This window comes from Parasteatoda tepidariorum, chromosome 3 (genome assembly GCF_982258835.1).
Source record: "Parasteatoda tepidariorum strain Cologne lab strain chromosome 3, Ptep-v5.0, whole genome shotgun sequence".
Lineage (NCBI taxonomy): Eukaryota > Metazoa > Arthropoda > Arachnida > Araneae > Theridiidae > Parasteatoda > Parasteatoda tepidariorum.
The window spans coordinates 6,415,250-6,427,862 of NC_141757.1; the positions used below are offsets into that span (position 1 = coordinate 6,415,250).

The window sequence follows — 12,613 nt, forward strand, 5'->3', positions numbered from 1 at the left end:
TTTTGAACGGTTATTGCTACGAAATTTAGCATGGTTTTAAAAAACCTAATTTTTAATAATCACGATGCGTGAATTTCGAATTTGAGTATAATCACTTTTCACAATGTATACATATATGTATATATTTGTTAAATCAATTATTGATAAAAGGGTAAATTTTGTTGAAATTAGTGTGTTTTTTTTAATGAAAAAGTATTTTTTGTATGAATTCTAGTCATTAATAGAAGTTATTTTTCTGCAAATATACTATATTGTTTTGATGTAAAAATTAAGTGCTTGAACACTAACTTTTATACAAAAATTATCATATTTGCTAACCACTTATCTAAATGGATCATGGTATATGACAATTAGGTCATTTAATAAAATTTTAGACATATTATTGAAAACTTTTTTGTTCTTATTTAGGCAACAATTTTCATGCTTTAGGTTACTAAAAGCAACTGTTTAGTTTTTCTGTGGCAACCCTATATGAGAATCAAATTGTGGAAGTAGCTTGTATTCTTATAAAAATGAAATATGTGAGATGTACAAAAAAAAAAAAAAAAAAAAAAAAACGGGCAATGGAACATAAATACATGTCGTGACCTTGACTGTCTTCATATTTCACTACTACCGTATTGGTGAACAAAGGGACAATGGAGATAGTATTCCTTTCTTTCTTTTCAGATCGAATCAAAACTTTTTTTTTTTCCCTCATCCTCTTTATTCGGAGAAAGTTTTCTCTGAAAAATATGTTTGTTAATAATATTTCTCAATGTTAATAATAATAATTTCTATAACCCAAAAGATGGCGCTCGGTGCAGTAATGTAAAATTTTGTTATTAGTTTCCTCTATGGCACTGTAGCATGAACATCTTCCTTGTTCTTGTTATTAAACATATTATGTTAAAGGCGTTTGTAATGATTTAAAACAGCGAGATCATCGTATTTAATATTAGCAGCACCCAATGTTTTCTCACTCAGCCCCGTGGCAGAACGTTACAGAGTTCTCGCAGAATGATTTTTCTTTTGAAAAGTGAAAATAATTACTTTTCTTCAGAAATTAACACGTAATGTTTGAATGATGCATTTAGGTAATTACTTTTTGACGCGCTCAATTTACACCGATAGTATCGTGTTTCGATTGTATTTTCGGCAGTTATTGATATTGATTTTCTCATGATTTTTAAATATCCCGATCTATAGTCAGGAGTCTGTCCAGACATTTTGTGAAAGGTCCGTTTTTGTAAATTGTGAAAAATGACTCGTAATTTGTGGATATAAAATAAACGTTAAGTAACATTCTTTCAACCAGGGTCCGCTTTCGTGAATTTCTGCAAATAGGATCCGTTATTGCAAAAAAGCTTTTTCAAGGAGTTTTTAAATTGTGAAGACATGCAAGATTATGCTCAACATTGTAAAATTATAATTAAATTAAATTTTAAAAAATAAGCAGCAATTGCATCTATTAAATTAGCGATGCAACATATAAATATTTGGTATTTGGCCTATACTGCTGAATGCAGAATATTCATTTCGGACGAATAAAGGAAGAAGCGTCTGCCGAAGACAAAATTTAGTTCGTTTACATTTGTCTTTCTCCCCCCCCCCTTTTTAGGGAAGGGTTTATTCGATTGAGAAAACAATAATGAAGATAAACAAATTTGTGAAGGGTTCGATTAAAAGGTAAATTATTTTGTGAAGGGTCCGTTTTTATCTTAAAATATTTTGTGAAGGATCCGTTTTCATGAAAGGATCCGTTTTCATGAATTATTTTGTGAAGGGTCCGTCTGTGCGATATAAAAAGAAAAAAAGTATTTTGTAACTATTCCTGACAACTATTTAAACGTTAGTTAAATAAAGAAACTAAGTTCAAACGTAAAATTTTTTTTGGATTTGATTGGTGCAAGTCCTTCGCGGCCCCGTCAACGTACGCAATGAGAATGCCTCTGTGGCCGAGCGTTAATAAGATCTATGTCTTATGATCGAAAAAATCGGTGCGAAATCGGTCGAGTTGTCCCTGAGAAATCGAATTTTAAATATCTGACTTTTTTAAATTCGATTTCGCAGGAGCTATTAAGTACGTATTTGTCTGATTTCGTAACTTAAAATATCATCTGCATTAATTAATTAGCATATTTGCGGTCACCCCCTCACACCATTCAGGGGTCTGTTTAGAAGAAATTTGGGTTCGTTAACAGACCCTTCACAAAATATCTTTTCATAAAAACGGACCCTTCACAAAATATTTTAACTTAAAAACGGACCCTTCTCAAAATATTTTAACTTTGAAACGGACCCTTCACAAATTTGTTTATCTTTATTATTATTTTGTTAATCGAATAAACCCTTTCCAGGGCAGAAAACAAGAAAGATGGATGTAAACTAATTTAATTTTGTCTTCGGCAGACGATTCTTCCATTATTCGTCCGAGATTAATATTCTGCGTTCAGCAGTATAGGCTAAATACCAAATATTTCTATGTTGCATCTCTAATTTAGAAGCAGCAATTGTTGTTTATTTTTTAAAATTTAATTTTTTAATTATAATTTTACAGTGTTGAGCATAATCTTGTATATCTTTACAATTTAAAAACTCCTTGAAAAAGTTTTTTTTTTGCAATAACGGACCCTATTTGCACAAATTCATAAAAGCGGACCCTGGTTGAAAGAATGTGAGTAATTTTTTCACAATTTCACGAAAAACGGACCTTTCACAAAATGTCTGGACAGACCCCTGCCATTAAGATTGAGTACTAGAACGTGAAGATCCGATAACTAGATCGAAGGTAATTCAAGGTGGTCCGTCTGTTTGTTTTTCGCACAGTTTTTCATTTTTTGAAGGTTACAAAAAAGCATTGATCACTTAAATCACAAATATTTGCTAATTTCTTCGAATACTTCAAAATCACTGTCGAGAAAAGCATAGAGTTCGAAAGTTTAATGAACAAATTCGTAAAAAGTGCTTTTAGAAATTTTTTTAAAAAAAAATCTAAACATGAATTAAAACTTCTTAATATCTCCTCATATTTTTCCAAGCCGATTTTTTTTTTAAATTCAAAATCTTTTTGAATATTTCTAAAAATTAAGTTCTCCAGTTACGTTTCTCTTCAAAAAGTAGCGAAGTAGTACTACATTTCGAAAGTAATTTGCAGTCGCTACGTTTAAAAAAAAAATAGTTGTGTCTAACTACAATTGTAATAAAGTAATTGTAGCTAAGTAATTCAGCTAACTACAATTGTAATAAAGTAATTGTAGTTAACTACAAAGAAAATGTAGTTTTTCCGGCCACTGGTCATTTATCTTCAGAAACTGAGAAAATTCAGGGAATTTTGCTTTTCATTTTCGTCATTTAAAACACGATAACCACTCTTAAGCACAATCTATGGTATATTTAAAGAGTTATATTTAAGCGTTATTATGGGATATTTCAGCTATATTAAACTAGTTCATTTATTATAGCATTATTTGTTTTAAATATGTTCAGCTGTTTCTCTTTTCTCTTCAGTTTTTTCAACAAGTATAGCAGCTCATATAAGAGCAAAGTGATTGCATTTTACGTTGCTGTGAATGTGATTAATTCTGTGATTATTTATAATAACCCGTAATTATGTATTATCATTACTAAAGATGGTAAATATGATAAATTCTTGAAAATTTATCAAATTAACCGGTTTCTTTGCATAAGTCCAGACTCGTAATGGTAATGTCCCTTAACTTTACGAAAATTCGTTCAGTTTGCGCAACTGCTTGGCTTGTGAAGAAAATGTATTTGAATTAAATGTAAGATAATTAGTGAAGAAAAATTTATTTTACTTGACGATGTTCCAGATCTAGCAATCTTCGAGAATACGCTAGAAAGACATCTCTTTCTGGAGGTCAGGGCGATGTGTTTGTAAGGGACAACGCGAGCCTGATAAGTGCAAATGTAAAATATCTGGCAAACTTTGTTAATCTAAGTGTCACAACAATCTAATATTCTTAAATAAGTGAACTTAAAAATATTTAGCAATTTGTAGTAATAGCATTTAAAATTATTTGAAAAAAAGTTTCTTTCTCTCTCTCTAGAATATGGGCTTAAGTTTGTTCTTTTATATGTAACGGCAGTTTGTTCTTTTATGTGCAACTATTTCTTACAAGTTCGTGTAAATTGTATTTTTTTCGTTTCACAACACCTGTCAGTCTTTTATTCAAATTTCGCTCAGGCTAAATAAATGTATGAGACTTAAAATAACCATTTATTGACTTTTTAATTGTAAAATATTGTAATTCGTGATCTCTTACGCCATAATGTCCAACGAAAAAATATCTTTCTGAGTAGTAACTACTAAAATAACTGCACTCTATTTTACTGGACCAATCAGTCTTGATATTTTGTTCCGAAGTGGACTAATCGTTAAGACACGGTTCCCAGCAGATCACCAAAGTCACGCATCACTGGCTGCGGTCAGTGTGCGGGTGGGTGAACACTTGGATTAGTCTGCGTAGGGAACGAGAGTGTACGGTATGGGTCCTCGTTAAACTGTTCTACCGCTAAGTGCTCAACTTCGCTTGCAGGTCGTCGGGCTACCGAAGCGGGGGTGCCATCCTCTCTACGGAGGATCAAAATTGTGATGACATGTCTTCGAATCATCCTTAGGGATGTTTCCCAGACCCGTCGCCAATAGACCATTGTTACAAAACGCAGTGCGTTGTGCAACCCTAGTGCGACGTCAATGAACAACAACAACAACTACAATTTATCACATTTGCCGTAAAGATTTGTGAATTATGCGAAGAAACCGGTTAATTTGATAAATATCAGAGATGATTGTGCTCCGGAAAAATTCCGGATTCAAAAGTTTCAAGAAATTATTCATCACATTTATGTTTTTAAATTCTTGTATATTTTATTTAAAAATAGTAGAACTAGAATTTATACTTGGCATCTCTTTCATTTGTAAATATTTTTTCTGGTAGAATAATAAATGTGATTAGAGATAAAAGTAAACTTATAAATAATTATTCATTTAAAGTATGCTGCGCGTAATTTATTTAGAATTTTATGTTTTGAAAATATCAATGATTTAAATTTATAAAGACATAAACTTTTTGAAACGCGTCATTAATGATTTTACTCAAAAAATTTTCAGGATTTTTGAGTTGGTCTCACAATTACCCCTGTAAATATTCAAAAATTTATATTTGCTAAATCTAGTGGTGATTATATATAATCACCAGATTATTACTTTCTCCGTAACCTATATAATATGTATAGGGAAAACACGAGGAATTTTTTTCTCCAGATTTGAGTAAGAATCCTGTATTTGAATCCTTAAAAAAATTTATTATTCAATTCATACCGATAAGCAATATTGCTTTTAAAATGTGACTTTTTAATCGCCGGCGGAATCGGAGGAAGTCGTTCTACGAATAGTTTACAAAGCAATAAAAGATTAAAATCACAAATTAAGTTGTAAAACACAGTTTCCTGTGTAAATTGAACAGCTAACTTCCTCCATAGCCACAAACGTTTCCTAATTGCCAGCGCACACTACCGTTATCCCATTCTTTGTAATCCTGCACTGAATGGGCCCTGGTATGCAGCTAATGTCATCCTTTGCCGTTAAAAACCTCCCATTTTATGTCATTCATTGTTTCTTCAGTGCAAACCATTCAAACGACTTCCTTCTAAGTCATCGACCCATATAGTATCTCAATTATTAAGTCTCTTTCCCTTCTGTTTTATCCCAGTGTGTGTGTGTTGTTCTTCGGGAAAGAAATGGGTCGTTGAACCCTTTCACTTTGCTTTTTAATGTGTTTTAAAAGAAGCATGCATGGAATGTTTCCGCTTTAATATATGTATACACACACCAATATTTGGGTTTCGCTTTATATCGGCTGAGGATATAGATCCCAAGTGGTGGTGGTACCGTTGTTCAAATAAACTTCCTGAATATCTCATTTGAAAGGATTTGTTTTTGCGAACTGCGGAAGAGACTGTCAACTGTGTTTGTCATTCACATTGTTTGCTCTTCTTCTTCTTTTTTTTTTTTTTTTAATTGCTTGACTTGGAATTGTTTGGAAACGTCTATGCTTGTAGCATAATTCTTACTTAAGTAAACAGACGCTTCAAGCAAGACCTGGTAGAATATATATATATATATATATATATATATATATATATATATATATATATATATATATATATATATATATATATATATATATATATATATGTATTATAGTATAATATTTTATATATGTAAAATTAAAATAGAACGACTATTAATGGGGAAAAGTAAAGGAGACACATCCTTTACTATAATTAAATGTGATATTTCTCAATGAACAATAATTATCCTAAGATAAAAATTATTTTTTATAATGTATAAAAAGTGCTTGCTATATATATATCAGGGTTTTGTTTTTGCCGTCAAAAACTAGTTTTTGACATGACAGCGGTAAAAACCGTCAAACAATCTACTGTTTTCTTTAATTTATGGCATATAGCGAACAATATATTATTTTCACATAATTGCCTTTATAAATGAACGTTGTAAATGATTGCTATTGATTTTGCAACTATATACATGTATTCTTATAGAATTATTCTATACTATACATTCATATAGAAATATTGTAATATACTTATTGAAAATAGTGATACTTACTTTTGTCATTATGCTTGATTTGCAAAGGATTCAAAATTATGCACTTCTTAATTGTTAGAAATAAACAAACAAACAAACAAAAAAGCTTGGAACTATTAATAAATTCAAGAACTAAAAAGAAGGATTTAAAATTTGGCATTTCTTAAATATTAGAAATAAGCTAAACAAAACTTTTAAAACTTGTAATTACGAACAAACTCTTAGTCAAGATTGACTTGACATTCTTCAGTAATGTAATATGCCAAACAAAATGATGTTTGGAAATGTTGAAAATTTTGTTTAGTATCCTAATATTTTACTTCAAATAGTATGTTTTGATATAATCTTGTTGGGAAAATGCAAGAATCTGTTCTTAAATATCTTTTAACAACTTTTTTTCTAATTTTATTGCCTAAAAATGAAGTAATTTTAAATTATGAACAGTTAAACTCAAATAAAAATACAGTTTTACCAAAACTATGGGTTTTTGACAGAGGGCTTTTTGACATGACGGTAAAAACCATGGTATAAACCGGTAAAAACCGTCATGTGTCAAAAACTTGCCAACCCTGATATATATATATATATTATGGAATATCTTAATTATCAGGTGATACTATACAGCTCTATTGTTTTGACATGACTGAAACCGGTTTGCACGTTTTACGTTCATGTACTAATTGGTTAACATTGTAATGCAATACGTTAAAAATAAATATAAACAGGATGTATATGAAAAGTCACCCGAATAAAAACCCATTACACGTATGTTTAAATATAAAAGTATTGCCCATATACTCGTGCAAAACATGTCATTATTAAAACACTACAGGGCGTCAAGTAATTAGGTCTAATTATTATAATATACTAATATAATAAATATTCTACATTTATGTAACATATCGTCTAATTTATCCAATCGTGGAATTTATATTATATATCGTCGAATTTAACCAATTAATACACGAACGTATAAAAGAGCAAACCGGATTCAGTCGCGTAGAAACAATAATGCTGCAAAGAATCACATGATAATTAAGATTTTTACATAGAATGATATGTATCTTGAAAGTATCGTTAATTATTTTTCTTACCTTATTTAAACTATTTGTTTTAAAATAGTATTTTTAAGGATAATATTTTACTTACGTGTTTGATGAGTGCTCAAATCCAATCAAATAAGGGGGCAGTTGTCACATGGCATAGCTAGCTCATACTGTTCACGTGCAGCTTTCGTCATCTTTTGCTGTAACTTATACATTTTTACGAAAATTGATTCGATATTTTAATTGGATATTTTTAAAAGAATCTGTATTTTCATCCCATCACCCCCGTGCACCAACACTGATTGAACAACTAACCCAATATTTGAGTTTACGAGTACCAATGTTAAACTCCGTAATCTTGTCATTTTGAACCCCATCCAGAAGACAAGGTAACTCCTGGATCGAGTATTGGGAGAAATTTTGAATTCGTGGAGGATTTTTTGATGGAACAAACCCGCATTAGCGTGACATGGAGGACCACGAGAATCCTCCACGGTCAGCCTGACGGCAAGGAGAGTCTAACCCATGATCCGTCTACCACTGAGGATATCTCACGTCAGCACTGTGGTCGGTGCAAGCCGGATGCGGAAGAACCAGGTTCGCCTCATTGGAAGGCGAACGCTCTATCCCCTGAGCCTTCAGGACTCACATTATCGTAGATCCCGATATTCTTATTCTTTTTAGAGCATCCGCCTTCCAATGAACTGGGTTCGAATACCAGCTATGGATGGTTAATACGAATTGCGCATCTGGCTTGCACCGACCACAGTGTTGACGTAAAATATTCTCTGTGGTAGACGGATCATGAGCTAACTGTGAGTGGTTCTCGTGGTCTTCCTCTCCATGTAACGCAAATGCGGGTTTGTTCCATCAAAAAATCCTCCACGAAGGCAAAATTTCTCCCAACACTCGATCCAGGAGTTACCTTGTCTTCTGAATGGGTTCAAAATGACAAGGCTACGGCGTTGAGCATAAGTAGTCGTAAACCCAAAAAACTGAATCGGCTGTTCAACGACGGTTATTAAATAAAATATATCATGAAAATATGATTATAATAAAGTATAATTATAATAAAATATAACACACAAAATATAAAAATAGAAATCATTCATTAAAATTTTTTTTCACTTTCACTGTGGCGCATGCTCTGTGCGTGGTTTGTTCCCTGCAGGTTCTAGAAGGATAAAATACCAGAATTTCAATTTCTTATTGAAATGTTTACTTGAACCTTTCACGCTGCGTGTCAAACTCGTGAGAATAAATAAAGATTTCGTCCAAATTAAGAAAAACTTTCACATTAAAGCTGTTTTGATATTAAAAAGATTGACTATGATTGATATTAAAAAGAGCTAGAGTTTAATTATCGAACATATTCCTCTGCATTTTTATTTATTTATAATATTAAAATAATTTTTTTTTATAGAGTTTAGGCGGAAATAATATCAAGGTTGAATAGATATTATTAGTTATTAAAATTATTTATTTAATTTACTTTCTGAACATTGAATTATCGACATGCTTGATATTAATTATAGTGTGTTATAATATATTTCACAGACTTTTTGTAGACGAAGTGAAATATGAACGTAATACGTTTCTTTTCTTTTTTTAAAATTTTCTTCTTCCTTTAAAAAAAAAAAAAAAAAAAAAAAAAAAAAAATTCAAATATTTATTTATTAATTAAATTTAATCAATCAATAATTCTTTTTTGAAAGATAGATTTTTCTTCTTTTCTTTTCATTAATCTTTTTCATTTCCCATGTTTTCTCAATATTCAAACTTATTTTATGAGTTCTTTATACTTGCAGCTTATGCGCTGTTACAATAAAACTTATTAATTTTCTTCGTTTTTCTCTCATTTTTTATTTTACCAATTGTTATTATTTATTTATTTTGAATGAACGAAATTTTTATTAATTCGCATAGATTTTTTTACTACATGAACCTCTTTCGATATGAATAAGAAATGGGAAAGAATTTGTAATATAGACATGTTTTTGATGATCCTAATTTTCCCAAGAGAAATTATTTTCTTTCTTTCAAAATTTAGTAAATATATTCATTTTTGAACTATGAAAATTACGGATCTGTTTTCTCTGCCAACCGTAATTTTAACAAAAGAATTTATTTTTTACGCAATTCAAAATTTTGGAGAAGTTTTATTTCTAATTATCGGTATTATTATCAATTTCTGACATAAAATTATTTTGTATAGATTTCATTTCTATGTGTGGTAAATTTCCAAAATTTAAAAGAAATGCAGTCAAATCCCTCAATAGGGAATATGGTTTAGAGTGAACTCCGGATATAGTGAACTAAATGTTCGTTGCTATACACATATAATATTATTTTTTGTGGAGATAGTGAACCGAAAGAAAAGAGTAAGTTGGATATTATGAACTTAATTCTGTCTTCGACTCATTTTTTTTCTCTTTATTTTTTTAGTAACTTTGAAAGTTCTATATAAAATACGTATAGGGGAGAGTGGGGTCAATTGTAACAGGGTACGATTGTAACAGAGCAAAAATTTCGAATCTCGGGTTCTAAATTTGGTTCCTAGGTGGCGCACAAGGTGTATTTAATAAATCTACATGTATACCCCTGCTGGCAACCATTATGTACTTTTGAAAGAGTTACATCACAAAAGATATTTTCACGCTACGTAAGTACTTTTTTTGGTATTAGAATATTATATTGTAACAAAGTAACTTTGTTTAAACAAATAAAAATTATAACCGAATATGTAAGTGGACACTTTAATTAACATTTAAGAAAAAAAAGATTAGTTTTGTTAATTAACTAGCATTGTTTTTAACAAATGAAGCTGAAATGGCGTCTTGGGGACAATTGTAACAATAAGTAAAGGGACGATTGTAACAGCTGAAAATAAATACTCTTATGTTTACAAACCATTACTTAACTCTTTAAGACCAACCAATAGTTTCCTATATCATTTATGTTATGTTGCATGTGCATTATTTTATTTGTCACCTTTCACAGCATAAATTAAAATTTTTAACCCCTTAAAGTTAAAAGTTTAACCCTTTAGGTCTCTGCTCATTATTATTTTTACTCCTAAAATATCACTACTATTTTGATCAATAAAAAAATATATCACAACTATGATAATAGGGCGATTCCACGAAAAGTGGTCCTGGGTGACTAAATTTTCAAAATTATCGTAAAACCAAAAATGACACAATTTTGGAATCTAGAAGATGTACATTTTTTAATAGTTAAGATAGTTTTTTGAATTACAAAAAATATTTATGTGAATTCTAACAAAAGGTGGAACACTATGAATTTTAACAGGAGTTCTGTTCTTTGTTATGTTATATTCCAATGGAGTTCTTAAAATATTAAAGAGCAATAAAATAGTTTTTAGTAATAAATATAACTATTTTACTCTTTTATCATTGTTTAATGTATTTTTTTAATTTGACCTAAATTTTTTTGCTTGATTGAAAGTCGATTAATCAAGATAGTCTAATTTCCCAGTAACACACGTAACATAATTTTGCATTTTTTTCTGTAAAAACTTTAGTAAAAAAGAAAATTTAAAAATTTTTTGTTTTATAAATTAAGAAGGCAAGATATGCAACGGAAAAAATTCTTGAATTAAAACTGCTAATAGTTAAAATTTTATAATTAATTTTATTCAAGGTAACACACGTAACGAAAAGTTACGGGCGTTACTGTTATGTGTGTTAGAGGTACTTATACACTTTATTTATTTATTTATTTTCAATAAAAGATTTAAATAATGTTCGGACATTTTTTATAACCGCCGCACAACTTCAATGCCACAAATACGGAATTGTAAGATTGTGGTTTTTTGTAAAATCAGGTTGGTATAAGCATTAATAAAAAAACAGCATAATAAGACGATAATTTTGAATCTTTTGGAAATTGTTTTCCCAAACTTCTATTTGCTATACGTTTATGTTTAAGTAGAATATTTCGACTGCATTTGCTAGATTATTATGAAATGGATAAGCTTAAAATAGTGTCCTTATCTGGATTTAAAAGAATGAGAAGATAAAGAAAAAAAGAAAAGAGCATAAGATTCTGCACTTCAAAGGAAAGAAAATAAGGAAATAATGAAAGTTAGACTTGAACTTTCAAAACAGATTGATAATGATGTAAAAGATTCACCACTAAGTATTTCAGATGAACTTAATTATTAATAAATGGATTTTCTTCAAAAGTTAGATTGTTTATACTATGCTTGAATTGAAACAAGAGCTGCTTCTCTGGATTATTACGGGGAAAAACAGCCAATAAAATGAAAGAACTATCCAACAATGTTTCTAAGAGAGGCTTATACTGATTTTTGTCTGTTGCATCCTAAACATTGCTTAATTTTCCATATTTAGTGCTTTATGACTAAAAACAAATATCATGAAATTTTTATTCTTTAATTGGAAGGCTAAAATTAAGTTTATGACAATACATGGTGATGGTAGAAGTATTTATGTATATAAAGTAAAAGAAATTTTGGATCTAATTGTTGGAAGGGGGCTTCTGATACTTACAAAAATTTCTCATTGCTTGTTATAGGTTTCTAACCATCATTTATTGTAGTTTGGTAACGATGAGAAAAAGATGATAATAGCTCACAATAAAAAATATATAATGGCAAATGTGCAAGAAGAATGTTTTGAAATAACTCTTGAAAATTGGACTAACTTTCAATAATACGTAAGAGTTAAAAGAATCCGAGGTGATACTTTCCAAACAAACATATCTAGCATTAAAACCAGGGAAATTCAAGTTGACTTTGCAGAGACATATTCTTTTGAATATCAAAACGAATTTCAATCAGCATTATGCTATCCAGCCACAGTTCCGTTATTCACAGCAGCTGTTGTCTTAGACGATACTCTCCTAAAGAGTTTAAAATAGAGTCCTTTACAATATTTTCCTAAGGCAAACACAAAGGTGAAACAATGTC

General features: G+C 30.1%; 1 protein-coding gene across 1 annotated transcript in view; it reads left to right on the forward strand.

Annotated features, from left to right (window-relative positions):
- LOC107457389 (uncharacterized) overlaps positions 1-12,613 on the forward strand; it is a 168,801-nt gene that overhangs the window by 32,897 nt on the left and 123,291 nt on the right. The gene's annotated exons all lie outside the window — the stretch shown is intronic.